We start from the raw sequence: 16,029 nt of genomic DNA on the forward strand, positions 1-16,029 counted from the left end.
CTGCATCCTGTCCCCCACCAGTTCTAGGGATGCCCATCGACCATCAATGATTTCAAATCATTGATGGTTTATGGCCGATGTTGAATACTTTTGCCATCGATGTGGGAGGACCAGATGGTTTCCCTACATCGATGGCAAAAAAGAACCGATCAAGTTTCAAATTTCATGCTTTACCACCCACCCTCCTGCTCTCATGCACCCTAACTCCAACCCAGTAGGAGGAGACACTGACTCAGGGGCACCGTCCTGTACTCCTGTGCTGCCACGATGGACCCTCATGCCCCCGTATGCCCACACACCCCTATCACTACCCAGCCTCCTGTTTTCCTGTGTCGTGACCTCCGCCAGTGGGGAGCCGCTTACTCAAAAACACCCTACTATACTATTGCACACACACACCTAAACAACACGCACACATACCCCCCCCACATCCGCAAATGTCACTGTACCCTCCACACTATCAATGTACATCTTACTCTGTAACCGCTTTTTAATTAAACAAAACAAAACAATACACACCCCCTTCCAAATCATATGCTCTCTATTTAACACATTTCACCTATAACACCAATACAGGCATCTTACATACAATTCTAACCATATTTCTCACAATACAAACGTTCACAAATAAAGGGGGCGCAGCCCCTTACGACGGTGTGAAGAGTGCCCGTAGGGCGAGATGAATCACCTAGTAGTACCAATATATGTTTATTGTACCAGTCAACAAATATATATTTTTAAAAATTCTTACAAATGTTATTAAATAAAATATACTATATTTGGAATTATCTACATCTTCCCAGGAGCATGGGTGTTCTTCTTCTGTTAGGTTACTACCATTGACAAGTGCAATAAATAAAAAATAATAAAGAAAAGGTAAATTGTAATTTAAATAAAGACAATTTTGTCATATAATTAATTTATAAAATATGGAATTGAATTTGGAGAAAGAGAATTCAGGTAAGTGAACAGGTCTGGAAACCTCTTGGAATGACAACATAGAACTCCACTTGCATTTGAGACTTTTTTAACTCATTGTCTTACATTATACTGTACTTCTGAATGGCAGAGAGAAGCATCTGGTAGTGCTTACCTACTGTATTCTTTCATGCACATTTTGTATATTGGAGTTTGGTGACACTTATAATCAGCATTCTAGGCTGCATCTTTGGGCATTTTAAGCTTAATAACTGAATTTAACTTATCTCAAATCATTTTCGACAAATATATCTAACAGGATCTTCAACAATTGGAAAAACACATCGATGAATCAGTCCAATCTCTAATAGAGTCACTGCGGACAGTTCTATCTCATATTGCAGATAGAGTGGTTGCATTAGAAGAGAAAGAGAAATCAACTGTGGGCTGCCTGGATAAAATGAAAGAGATACTGGCTGGTCAACATATTCAATGAATTGTACCAGTCGCCTGGATGCATAATAATCTTCGAGTGCAAGGTATGTCTGGGATTGAAGATGCCCTTTCTAAAATATTTAATGAACTTATAAATAATGAACCTGATACATAGATTATGGTTGATACGGCGCATAAAGCACTCCGACCCCGGGGTCTCAAATCTGAACAGCCCAGAGATATCATCTGTAGTCTCCACTATTACAATCGAATTTAGGGGAATAAACAATTCCATTAAAACAAACAATGTTGTAGAATAGGAGTATAGCAATCAAATTACCCATGTGCCTGGAAATAATCGCATACAAGAATTGCTGTGCAGAAAGTGGAGGGATGGAAGACTGAATCTCACCCAACAAAGGTAGTTGTGGTGGGCCTATGTAAGAAACTACAAGAGGGGTCCCGGGCTGGGCAGCTTGGAACCACTGCAACAGACTTGTCCAATTCCAATATCCAAATCCCATCCACAGGTAGAAGAATCCGTGCATTGCATTTTAGTAAATTCCTTCTACAGGTTTGTTTTAATAAAATTGTTTATTCCTCTTAAATTCGGGCCATCACCTTGCAATTTTTTATGAGATTGTGAGTCCTACATATTCTGTATCTGGTGTTCTGTCTTCTAGGTATTTATGGGCTTCCACTGTATGCACAATGATATTATTTTCTAAACCCATTGTTCTAGTCCACTATTACACTGTCAAGGAAGATTTTCATTGGAATGCAAGATATCTGGAGGCCAATGAATTTAATGTATACTCAGCACAAATCTTGCCAAATATCTCCTGGAGCACTTTACAACAGCAACAGATTATTTGACCTGTTGCAGATGAACTTAAATTACATTGAAATATGATGGGGGTTTCGCTAAGCATTGAAGTAAACTCATGAAGGCCGACTCCATATTCCTAAAGATTTTGAAGACCTACTGTAACTTCAATTTGTGATGCACTTGGCCTACAGGCACTCAATATACCCAGTAGGTTCTGCCCCACTCTGTCATTCAGTTCCCCGATAGTGCAATACCTGCCCTCGTGCCACAGATGCTGCCACCTCTGCTGTACCATCACAATTGGCCGTGTTACATTCCCTAGTATTATTCTATATGTTTCTGTGGGCCTTTTAGTTTTCGTTTGTGTGTCAATATAGCATATCTTAACTCCCCCTTCTTAATTTAGTTTATTTTACTATGTACCTGATGGTGCCTAGATATAGTGTGATCTAATATGTCATGCTCAGGGCTTAAAGTGGTCATGCAGAGGTGGGGGAACTCATTTCTCTATGCCACCTAATTACCCTCCCCCCCATTAGGCAGAAACAGATCCAGGGTGATATCAAGAATGTTAAGAATTCCATGATTTTTGGTATTGTGCAACATTGGTCAGGATCATGATGAAGTGATTTACAAACCACTCAATTCAATAGAGCACTGACCTCCTATATGGGCCCAATATTCATATAAGGTTTCTTTGGTGGTACATCCAGGGCCGCCAAGAGAAATCCTGGGCCCCGGTACAACAACTTCCTGGGGCCCCCATGGACGGAGCTCCCGTACACACTCTACGGACCCGTTGTTACGCCACTGCTTCCAAGGTGGATACACGTACAACAATTTACACTGTAATGCCTATTACACATGTCACACACCCATTACATATTATACCACATGCCATAATGCTCATTACACTTTATGCCACACACCGTAATGCTCATTGCATATTAAGGGGTTAACCTGCTCTGCCAGGGATTAACCTGTCTGCCCTGATTTACATGCCATGGGTTACATGCTCTTTGCAAAGGATTTACACATACCCTCCAACATGACCCCTTCCATTAGGTACAAAATGCTCTGTTTCTGGACTTCCCTAGTTACAGATGTGAGCCTGCAGCACAGTCCAATATTCAAAAAGGGGGGGTCATATATACTGACACCCCAAGCATTACTGTCCTGGACTCACTGGCAGTTGATGTGACTGCCCCTCTTTGAATTTTGGACTGTGCTGGAGTCCAACCTCTGTAACTACCAATGGCAGGGAAGTCCAGGAACAGAGCATTTTGTACATAATGGAATAGGTCATGTTGGGGGTACTTGCCAGCAAATAAAAAAAAACCTGTGTGTCCAGACCAGGGCCCCCCTGACAGGCCCGGGCCCGGGTAAATTGTACCTGCTCCCCCCCTCTCTCGGCACCCCTGGGTACATCTACCGCCTCCACACGCACGTATTATGTCACCAAAAAGTCAATCATAAAAATATTTATTCCATATTGACAGGACAAAAACAAACAGCAAGAATTAAAAATAATGCGCTTCAGGCTGTAAGAATATAGCCCTTTTTCAAGGTGTCTTTTCTTACAGCCTGAAATGCGTTGGTGGAAGAGGGGCACACAGGAGATGGTAAGACCTTTTATCTATTGTCATCTGGTAAACTCTCTTTTCCCTGGTCCAGAAGCAGGGGAAGAGTTTTTTTGGTCTAACCCATCTCTGTGTGGAAACACTTTTTTATTTTTTATTCTTGCGGTTGTTTGTTTTATGCAGGTATGGTTAGTGTTAAGCCTTCCATTTTGCCGCAGCTGCTACAGTGTATGTATGTGTCACAGTGTGACAGTATGCTTAGGGTTTGGCTTTGAACCGTAGGAAATAGACGAAGAAAGGATGGCTGCTGACAGGCTGCAACAGGAAAAACATGTTTTTCCTGTCTACAGCAAAACCTGAAGGGCTATTTCACACACTCCGGCTCCTGCCGGACGGCGAAATCCCGTACGGCCAGGAAGCCGTGCCGCACTAAGAAGTTTAGAATGGAGGGGATGGCCACAGCCCAGCAGCCATCCCTTACAGTGGTGGGATCCGTCTGCAACCGGATGGTGGGGCCGTGGCCATCCCGTGTGAATGGACACAATAGTGTCCATTGACAACTACTTTGCATGGCACGGCTTTTGGCCGTGCAGGATATCGCCGTCCGTCAGGAGCCAGAGTGTTCGAAATAGCCTGAAGGCATATTTTAATGGTGGGCCTGGAGCCACAGCTCCATCTTCCCCATCGCTACATGCCCCATTGAGTACAGGAGTCTCCTATGAAGTCTGAACATGTAGGCAAGTATGTTACTAAACCAAAATATGTTGAGGGAAATTTTTAATGTTGTATAGATTCACAAAATGTAATTTATGAAAATATGTAGTATATTTAAAAGTAGACCAACATATTCTGCAAAATCCTGTGATTTGACCTACTTTGCCTTCCAGCTACAAAGCCAGTGGCATATCTATAAGTGGTAAATGGTATGCAATGTACATGGGTCCCTGGAATGCCCTCTGGGTCAATGGTATACACTCCTATCCTTGTTTCCAGAGACCCAGCTAAAGTCGGATGGATATCATCATACCCTTACCTCTAATGCTGCGTTCTCATTGCCGCCCCTGCAAAATCCCAAGTTTTTGTTCCCGTGTTTTTGGCAGGGCATAGATCATCTCAGCTCTACAGACTCCATTCATACTGCACCTTAGACCCGGGAAATTCCTGTGTCTGCCCCGTTCACACTGCTTCCCCTGGTATGCCTGCCATCAAGTTTGTGGCATCTAACAGCTGCTTTGATTGGATGTTTAAAAAGTATTGTCAATGCCTAATTTTTCCCAGCATATAATTTCCATAATTATAATTATAACCATGCCCATAACATTAATAGTCAGGGATAAATAATCTTTTATCCCATATATGTCATGTTTAGTCTCTGAATGTGTAGAATTATAATGGCCATCAGATGACAGTTATTAGAATTCTATATCATGTCACACTCACATGTTATAACAAATTATAAGTTAGTCACTGAAAAACCAGCATTAGAGATGAAGTCATTAGCATTCCCAAACACCAGTGAGCCATACAAGATACAGCAAACAAAGGGGCGTGTCTATAGGCTAGTGAAACCAGGTGAATGAATGGATTCTCCCCTCCCCCGAGAGTTCTCTTGAAAGCAAGAGAAAATCAAATAGTTCAGTGTGTGATTTTAGCAGCAGACGGAAGGAGGCATGGGACTGGACTCGCCAGGACATGAGTGAGGGATAAGTAACAAATGTTTAATTTTCTGTGTATCAGGCATGGCTCGGAATATTGATAAGGGATAGAGCTTATTCATGAGAGTATGGTTCAGGTATGGAGTGTTGAAGGTCTGAGAAGGTCAAATGATTGGAAGGTATGTGAAACGTGACTGTTAGAGATAAAGTGAGGATTGGAATCTGATATATATGGGTATGTGTAGCTGTTATGATTTGTGAGCAAGGATATGCTTAAATTAGTAGAGATAGCTGTGTACGTTTACATGTGGACGGCCTATCGGCTGTGTGCCATGTGCTCAGCCACGTGCTATCATCATGGATTGTATTGTGGTTCACAATAGCTACATATAGCAGCAGTCGGTAGATTATATAGATTGGTATTTGTAAGGATAAGCTGTAGTGATTATACTGATTTGAGCATGGTGGATGCTATTACTATGTAAGCAGAATGAGGCCTAGAATCAATTGTAGACATGCGCTCAGGCCCGGCCTGCAGTGTGTCCTTGGTGCAGGTAAATGGTTAACATTGGAGTTTTGGACTGGCCCATGTGTGTCTTAGTGTGGTTGTAATGGAGTTCTGTAATATATTGTCTGGATTCTTTGTATTGAAGTGTGTGTGTCTGCGTCCCAGAATGGATTAGCCCTGAGTTGTTTCTATTGGAGAGTGTTAATACTTTGTGTGATATCCAGTGAGAATATCTAGATAAACTATCGGATAGAACCAACTTATATGTAACAAATGTTGATAGCATGATGCTCGGATGGTGTGTGTGTAATAGCTTGTGATGTGATTATGATATGATTAGTCCTTAGAAGTGTATAGTGCCATTTAAGTGTGTTTGATGAATGTGCAAGTTATATAATAGGATTGTGAGTATTGCATGATGCAGGTTAGAGGTTAATTTGGAGTAAATGTTGTGGAAAGACAAAGGAAAGTACAGGCAGTATATGTGTGATTGCCAGGCAGCTGTTTGAGCAAAAAGATTGTTAAGGTTCCTTTGTCTGCTATGTAGTGGAATCTAAGATGGCGGAATGCCATGCTGCAGATTTACATGTGTTCTGGCCAAAATGGCCGACAATCAAAGCTCTTTCATGCTACTGTATAGCCACCCCCCCCCCAGCTCTGTATTCACATTTATATATTTATACATCACTGAGGTTAGCTTTATTAAAGGATGCTGGAGCAATAATCATTATGTATAATACCTGTATTGTTATATTTATTATCCATGATACAGTTTCATCTGGTTACACTTATAAATAATATTCATTGATTAAAATCTGGAAATTCAATTATTGGTTGCGTGCGAAATGAATAAATTAGATAGACTTTGCATATATAAATAAATGGACTTCCTTAGTATCTTTGATTGGCTGTTTAAAAAGCAGCTTTGAGCAATGCAATGAACTTGCTTTTTTGCATTTTATGAGAAAAACCCTGGTCTAGCCTGTTCACACTGCCATACACCCATGTATTACCCAGAAAAAACCCTGCAAAAAACCTGTGTGTAATTCCCAGGGCATAACACCCGGGAATTTCACAAAGACCCTTTCACACTGAGACAGGACACCGGAAATTACTGCTTGCCCTGGCAAAACCCGGGTTTTTGCGGCAGTGAGAACGGGGTGTAAATAGGCCACACTTCCATCTACATCAGGCATGTCCAAACTATGGTCCTACAGCTGTTGTGAAACTACAAGTCCCATCAGGCCTTACCACAGTTTTGCTATTAGGGAATGCTAAAATTATGTCAAGGCATGCTGTGATGTGTAGTTTCACAGCAGCTTGAAGGCCAGAGTTACATGATGTTGCCTGATCTACATGCTCATAGCTTGTCCATAGCAAACATCAGAGATCTGAGTGGCCCACCTCTCCTCAGTTTACTTGCATTCAATTGAGTATACAGGCCCCAGCGCATGAGCAGTTTGTTAAATATGATTAGATCTGTACACAGACAGAATTGCATACACCTATGAATTACTGTACTTTCCCCATATCTAATACTCCTTTCACACTGCACTTTTAAAACGGTATATTGCCGTTTTTTTTTTCCATTTTAAAACGTTTAAGGCTGCAGTGTGAAAGTGCCACAATTGATTTACCGGTTAAAGTTAACTGGTATTTCAACATGTTTAAAAAGCAGAGTCCTACACGTTTCAAAGCCGTTTTTTAGGCAGTGTGAATGGCTCTATGTCTATGGCTTGAAACGTGTCCCTTGGGGGTTAAACGGGTTAAATGTGTGAATGGTATTAAATGCTTTTTAAAATGGTTTTCACCTGCAATGTGAAAGGTCTTAAGGTTCAGACCCGTTTTAAAGTCCCATTTAAGAATACAGGGTCAATACCCGTTTCTGCAATGTGAAAGCAGTATAATATGTGTGGTTTATAAATTGGAAGTTCAGAATGTTGACATGAGAATGACAATATGGTTTCAACATCAACATTCACAATGTCAACAGGGCATCAATGTTGACAACTGACATTGACAATAACATAATACTGACTTGTTTGACATTTTGAACATGTCAACATTTTGGCCTTTTCAGCATGTTGCATATTGCATATCAACATCATGAACATATTGACACTCTAATAGAATATGTTGACATTCACAGCATAGTAAGTGTATGCCTATATTCCTGTAACAGTGATTATCTGTTCTTTTTCTGTATATGAAATAAAGTATTTTTTACCTCAGAATTTTGTTTTTATAAAACACAGAAAGGAATACAACCTCCCCCTAAAATTCAGAGCTATGATAGCAGTGAACAGGTTAAAGCATAGTTGACTCTCACAATTAGTGTTAACCTTTATTTATTACCTCCTCTTACTCCTATTACTAATTCATCAGAGGCATCACAGCCTGAGACTAATCAAAATGCAGAGCTGAGGTTAGAAGAGCCTGCAATGTGATGCTCAGATTTGCAAGTTAAATGCACTTAATGGGAATCAAATCACATTTACATTTTTTAAGCAGGATAGTTGCTGTTGGATTTTCAACTGGGAGGACTTGGTAAATCTACAGAACACATTCCGTTTCTCACAGTGGGATAGCTACAGCTCGAGTCCTTCTGGGAAATATATATATGTTAGAAAAAAAAAGTCATACTATCTAGCAGTGTTAATTAGTAAAGCAAGTACTTAAATCCCATTTGTGGATTGCTAAATTGGTATCTCAGTTGGGAAGAGCAGATGCATCATGGTTCAGAATCTCACAAATGAAATGGTCCAGCTTAGCTGCAATGTTTGATCAGAGGTATGGGCTTATTTTATGGTTTAGAGTGGACCATATGTAGATTTAAAAAAATGTATGTAATGAACAATTGAATTAAGAAAATTTTCTATGGATTTTCTTTTAGGAAAGACATTTAAACATATGCTATCATTTGCATTTTTTAGTTTTTTTAGGGTGAGTAAAACTTTTGGACCCATCCCATCAAATATTGAAGGCATTTTGCATTTGGCTGCAAAATCACAACTAGAATTTGGCTTTCCAGGTGTGCAAGACCTGTACGTACAGTCCATGATCATTCTAGTACTAACAACCATTTTTGTACAATATTTCACACATGATGGGCCGCCTCCTGGCTGTGCAGTCTCGTCAGAGCAAGCAGTGCAGGGATAGGACCAGAGTGATCAGCTATGTGTGTCCAATGGACTCAAAAGCTGACCCCAGTGTAAAAATGAATAAATTAAAAAAAAATGTATTTGCCTAACCAGAGTCTGGTTTGGTGCTAAGGCGAGGGCTGCCGTTCATTGGGTTTTCCTGATGCAACTGTGACCCCTGCTGCAGTAAAATGATGCTGCAAAGTGTCAGCTTACAGTAAATTACAGCAGCGTCTAGAGGTAGGTGGGTAATAGAAGCAGGAAGCCCTGATGACCGGTGGTGATGGGGGTTGTGGCACAGGGGGTGGTCATTTCGACAGGGAGGGGGTGTTATTGGCGGTGGTAGCGCCAATGTCAGCAGTGGCCCATGCGCATGATAGGATCAGAGCTATTTTTTTAATGAAAATATACTAGGGAGAGAGCTTTCTAGAAAGCTCTGTCCGTGCATGTGATAATTGATACTGCCATGTGATATACCCAATTATTGCATTGCACATTGGGATGATATTATCACATCACATTCGCATCTGAGGATGCAGTTTGTGATAAACAGGCCTCTAAGAATTAAACATCTCACAAAAACAGCCAAAAGCCCAGGAACAATTACGAAATAGAAAGTGAAGGAAGAGAGCAGTGTTCAATCAATGGAAAACACTTTTTGACATTGATGTTGTCAAATAGAAGAAATACCATGAGACCAGTGATTAGAAATCAATAAGTGAGTTTTCTTTTGATCCTTGCAAGTTAATCAGAATGTGTGTTTAAGGATACAGGTAGCCAGCGAATGTTTAAAAAGTGACTGAAAAATGTCAATTTTGTGGAGTACAGGGTCAATACTCTGCAAGAGCGAACTGGGAATATACAAAGAACAAATGGGGGTCATTCTGGTTCATTCGCAAAACTGCTTATTTAGCAGCTTGGTGAGCCAACTAAACGCCACTTGCCACTCGCATGAATGCCACCCCCCCCCTCCCCACACACACACACACACACACACACACGGCAAATGTCCCCAGCTTGCGTGCGGGCCGAAATCATTTGAATTATTTCTTTGGATTTCCAAATCTAAGTCACTCTCTGGAGATTTGTGGCGCCCTGCTACGTGAACAGGGCGGGCAGCTAACATCCGGTGACATCAGGTGCCCGCCCCCACGCTCCATGCCTGCACTGCTCCATGTGAACGAGCCGGCAACTATACAAGTCACTGCGCCCAATTTCAAACAGAGCCAACACGTGCACATAAATGGTTATGCACATGCGCAGTAGCAAAACATTGCTCCCTCATGCAAACATGCGGGGGAGTGATTAGATCAGAATGACCTCCAATGAGTGGCAGATGTAATATTTGACAAAGAAAACTACAGATCATAAGCATTTCTATAATGAGTGAAGGGGGAGCAGACCGCGCACACACATACACACACACGGCACCCATTGATTATACCTCCAGGAAAATGGCTTCCACAGCCGTTTCTGAGTGATTTGTGCATGCACACTGGAAATGTCCCTGGGAACAAGGTGCGAGACTCCGTGTTCCCAGATATGTGCACATGCACATACTGCCAGAAGAAAAATACTAGCCGACACTGCTGCTTCCCTTGTCTCCGACGCATCCCAGGCCACCCCAGCATGCCCATCTGCGCACCCATCCTGTACACAGTAGCCAATAGCTGGCTCTGTGCACAGTCTATAGAATCAGTGGGGGGACTTGTCATCTCTGCCATGATGCGGCTGACTTGCCTCTTGTGCTCAGTCAGTGGGCAGTGGCAGGCAGCAGCATGTCAGTGCGACGAGCGGGTGCCGACGCCCACACTGACCCCGCTGCCAATTGCTCCCCCAAGCGGCAGCTGGGGCTGCCTTACAGTAGTAAGGCCACTGGAGGAGGGGTGTATAGTGGAGTGGTCTTATTATTCATAATTTTCTGGTGGGAGAACAGCTTGCTTGACTGCAGATATATCCAGGGACTAGGGGATCAGAGTTCAGGAGGCAGAGCAATCTGCCAGTGAGCATATAAAACTACATACCAGGTGTGTGGAGCTGGAGCAGAAACCAGCTACTGGAAGGCTGATATCTCTGGTTCTGGGCACAGTAGAGACAAGCTACTAGTGTCCGTCAAAGGGGGAAAATCCCAGCTTTTGGAATATACCTCAGAAAAACTAAGTCAGACAGAACCTGAAATATCTGACTGGGAATAGCAATTAACAGGCTTTGATGGGGACCACTGCTTTAAAGTCAGATATCTCTGGTTCCCCAGAACCGATATTTAAAATTCTTGTACCCATGGAAAGAGGGGACCCACAGATTTCAGTCTAGGGCCCTTAGACTCCTGGGGGGGGGGGTTCTGGGTACTTAGAACCCCCCCACCTGTGTTTGCCACTGCAAGGGCGATATGCGATAATTTCTGAGGGATACCTATTTGGCCTGGTAAGCCAGCGCATATCCGGGATTGTGTTTTGCTGGTCTGAAGCAGACAAAGCAAAATCCACAAAAGCAGCCTTGTTTTCCACAAAAACGGGGCTGCAGTGGTCGAGAACACACAGATTTCACTGGACCTGTGTTTTCATAGTGAACATGAAATACTTTACACAATATTGTTGTCATAATTCCAGAGGTGTCACCACTCTGCACTGACCACCTTCACCCTACGCTGAGCTGGAGGCAAGGATGCCCAAAAAGATGTGTAGTCTACTTTAAAGGGTGTGGTCTCATGAAGACCTTGCTTTTGTCACTCAGGGGTGTGTCCAGTGCCATCTCTATATCTGTGACAGGAGCTGAGAGCTGCAGGAGAGTATAACACTGCAGTACCAACTCCTTCCACTGCAGAAAAGCCAGAACTTTCGTATCACCCCATTTGATGCCAGTGTATTATTCACATCATTCTATTTAAGTTTGCTGCCCCACTGGAGCTTATAGTTTAAGGGGGCATACGCATGGGGCTATAATTGCCCATTTTCTAAACGATCTGTCTAGATTGCTTAGTTATTAAGCACGGATCACTCCATGAGTATGTGTCACCCTCTCCGGAGCTGGTAAGTATTAGACGTACTAAAGGTGGGTTTAGGTTATCTTCTTTGCAGGTATACACACGTGAATGCTGATTAATAAACTTTATTTTTCAGTCTGGTATCAGAGTAAATCATATATAAGAACAATTAACAATAAGCTGGCATACAAAGCCAATATTAAACTTTCACAACAAAGGCAACAAAGCTTCAGCTATTCCTCGATACTTCAGGATTTAACAGTAATCAATCTTACCTTAGTTGCTCAAGAACAAGTATAAATAATACTCTTATTTAACTAATAATAATAAGTGATAGGCCTTTCACCAATATCTGTTCTGCAAAGCTACAATATTATTGCGCAATAATTAGCAGGTTATCGTAATAAAAGAGTAAACTCTACTTGTTTTATCTTTCAGATCTCTTATCAACTCTACACTCAACTACAATACATTCCACAGTAAGTGTACACAATGTATCAACATAAACTATAAATTGTCTAAGTTCCAGCAATTCAGTCTAATGTATCATGTAACAACTTTGTATCCCTGTAAATATGTTCCTCCCTTGGTGAAGCTGACGCAGAGGCCACAGCTGATTCTAATACCATTCACTATGCCTCCTGTTATGCACAGTCTGCGGTTAACTCCTATCTCCCTGAAGCTGTAGATGACAGTATAGCTGACTCTCCTCCTAAACTTAAACTTTCGTCCGTGTCCTGGTAGCTGATTATATTGACATCCTACTTTCCCTGTGAGCGTCCCCTGGCTCTGAGCCGGGTTTAGCTCTTCTTCTCTTATCGGTGACGAACAGAATGTCTATGAACCTAGCTGCTCCTTTAATTTAGCTCTGATGACTAATGGGCGTCTCCTGACATTTCATGTCGGGTTTAGCCCTATGCCTCTGGCTGCATCCAAGAGTTTAACTGGCCGCTGTGACAGTTACTCAAGCTGCGTAGTTAAGATACCCTCCCCTATGGCATCCCCTGACCAGATAGGCCGGGTTTAGCCCTCCCCTAGCACAGTTCCTCCAAGCTACGGGATATGTTAGGGGATGATGTGAGCATATAGGCTGGCCGGGGCGGGGTTTGCACTCTCCACTCCCCAGGGCGCTTTCAATGTAGTCTGCTCTGCCTCGTACCGCCTCTTCAATGATGCAGCGGCTTCTTCCTTCCAGCACTTCAACTCCGTCACCGGATAAAACCGCCAGATCTTCTGCCTCCGTGTCTCCGCCAGACGCCCACCAGGACACTGCCGTGCAGACGCTCAGGAACACATACCAGGACTTTGGTAAGTATTGGCTCCCTGTACTCAGCAACGCTTTCTTTCACCTTTTGCTGCACAGCTCTGCTCCGTGTCACTTCTCCGGCAGAACGGAGCCACAGCAGTTAACGGCCAGTCCTCTTATCTCCTTCCCCGCGCCAAGCTGCCGTTCAGCCCAAGCTTCACGCTCCAGCCATCTTTACTCCAGTCTCTGAACAGTACACGGTTAATACCACAAGTTTCCCCTTCTACTTAGGCAGTCACATATTTCTAATAACATAGTGTTAACAACACAACCAGTGTTTTACAGACGTGTACATTTCTATATACATTTACTGTGACCATATAGCAGGATGTCACATATGCCTAATAGTGATGAGTGGTTGATATTGGTAAATCTAGCAGCATCACATCCCTCATAGACATCTATGGTGGGGGATGGTGTGGTCTGTCCTTCACATGTCTAGGTGATACCCAATGTTTGGACTAACAACAGGCAGGTTCAGGGAAATAGCAGCATATATAGCTTAACCCTTTGAGTGCCAAGCGAATTTTTCAAAATATGTGTGAAAATTGCCAAGCAAACATTTGTGTTCATCATAATGACCTGTACTGTGTACCTTATATAGGAACTATAAACTATTTTTACACAACATTTTTTATTTGATTTTATATAACAAATGTGAGTGATTATGGCATTTTTAGCAGATATTTTGAAGATCTCTCCCAGGGCCATATGCACTAAGCTTCAAAAGTGATAAAATGGAGAGAGATAAACAACCAGCCAATCAGCTCCTGCCTGACATTTTTCAAACAGTGTCTGTGACATGACAGGTAGGAGCTGACTGCTTAGCACTCACCATTTTATTATTTTTGAAGCTTAGTACATCTGGCCCACAGAGGTTTTGGCACTCAAAGGTCTATTGTGACTAACAATCTAACATCTTATAATAAGCAGCAGGATTTATTAATTCTACAGGTACAGTACAGAGCTATTCCAGGACATGAATACTAATGCTGTCATTTAATAAAGAACAGCCTTTTCTACAGTCTCATTCAAAGCATGTATTAATAATTACATTTAGCTAAAGATTATGGTTGACTTAAAACATCCGAATTACTATTTACTGTCTGAACGTATATCTTCTAAAGGTGTGTACACACGGTGAGATTCCTTTGCTATTCATTCAACCAAGCTTTGATTGCTATGCAATCTTTGCTAACTCAAGTGCTAGTTACATACAATTCATGCTATCTACATTCAGTCTGCACTATATAGTCATTGCTGCACTGTCTATTCGGCTTTTTTCAATTTCAGCAGAACGGGAGCTCGCATCGGCATCGAATCTGGATAGAAAGCTTAAAAACATGTTCTATCTCCATTCGATGTCTATGTGATCACGATTCGATTTTGACTATATAGTCAAAATCGAATGTCAAATTGTACTGTGTGTCCACAGCATTAAAAACACATCTTGACATTCCTTTGTTTATTAATGTGGCTACAGTAAATACATGAGTTTTCTCTTGGCCATCCATAATAATATCCAAATGATGAGTTACCGTAATACTTAGTTTTTAAAGGACATTAAACTGGAAAAAAAAAACGTTTTGAGACAAAACTTTATGTCAATGTGTTTATTGAGCAAAATGTATATTTTGCCAACATATGAATTATGTAACCATTATTTTTTTAATAATACAATGAGTGAAATGTAATAGGATGAGAGATTCAAAAATTGAGAGATTTGGTAAGAAATCTCCAGTTTTTTAAAGCGGCAATCATTTACACTGCAAATTTAAACAGATTTTGAAGTGTAAACGATTGCTGGTTTAAAAAAACCTGGAGATTTCTTACCAAATCTCTCACTTTCTGAACCTCTCATTCTATTAAATTTCCCAAATTATGTCTACTAGGTTGCAATTTATTTCTGAACTTTATAGGAGGTAGAAATAATAATCATCATTTACTGTATATGTTGTCAAAAATGACCAGGTTCAATTATACAAATTGTTAATTAGGCAGATTGACACAAAATTGGAATGCAAAGGAATCAATTATTTATTAAACATGACAAACACATGCACAAGGATAACAAAATATTCTCAGTTTATCCAGGAATTTAACTGTTAGATGTCTTGTCATGAGGTGCTTGAACGAAAAGTTCATGCAGTACTCAAGGAGTCTCTTCTTATGACCTACACAGTCATAAGCTGGAGGCAAGTTTAAGGTACTGACTCCGCTAAGGCAGGCGTGAAAATAAACACGAAAACTAACATTAGTTTTTGCATTTATTAATATATCGTTTTTGTGTTTATTTTCATGCCTGCCTTATTTATCAATATTTGTATTTTTCCAATTTGTCAGTGTGGAGTGTTGACATGTGTGCGCATGTGGCACGCACACATGCACTGCCTCTCCCGGCTTGCAGGAGAGAGGGGAATAGAGGCGTGTTATTCCCCCTATCTCCTGGACCTCAGCAGTGCACAGAGAGAGCTGCTGGACCCGCCACGAGTCCAGCGCCCCCCTCTGTGCACCGATCAGGAGGCAGAGCCTCCAAGAAATCGGCACACCTGGCCATCGACCCCTCTGGCATTTGCCAGAAGTGCCAGATGGCCAGTCCGGCCCTGGTGGCTGGGGTGAGGGGATAATGAGCAGGTACTACGAGGTCAAACTGAAAGTTTTTAGGAGTGGGTGCC

General features: G+C 41.8%; 1 long non-coding RNA gene across 1 annotated transcript in view; it reads left to right on the top strand.

Moving 5' to 3' along the window:
• Nucleotides 1-16,029, top strand: part of LOC146030563 (uncharacterized) — a 40,108-nt gene that overhangs the window by 3,729 nt on the left and 20,350 nt on the right. The window contains exons 2-4 of the long non-coding RNA XR_014456059.1: nt 1,238-1,457; nt 12,487-12,527; nt 13,244-13,356. This is a non-coding gene — a long non-coding RNA (uncharacterized LOC146030563). The remainder of the gene's footprint in view (nt 1-1,237; nt 1,458-12,486; nt 12,528-13,243; nt 13,357-16,029) is intronic.

This window comes from Crinia signifera, chromosome 1 (genome assembly GCF_055691185.1).
Source record: "Crinia signifera chromosome 1, ASM5569118v1, whole genome shotgun sequence".
NCBI classification, from domain to species: Eukaryota; Metazoa; Chordata; class Amphibia; order Anura; family Myobatrachidae; genus Crinia; species Crinia signifera.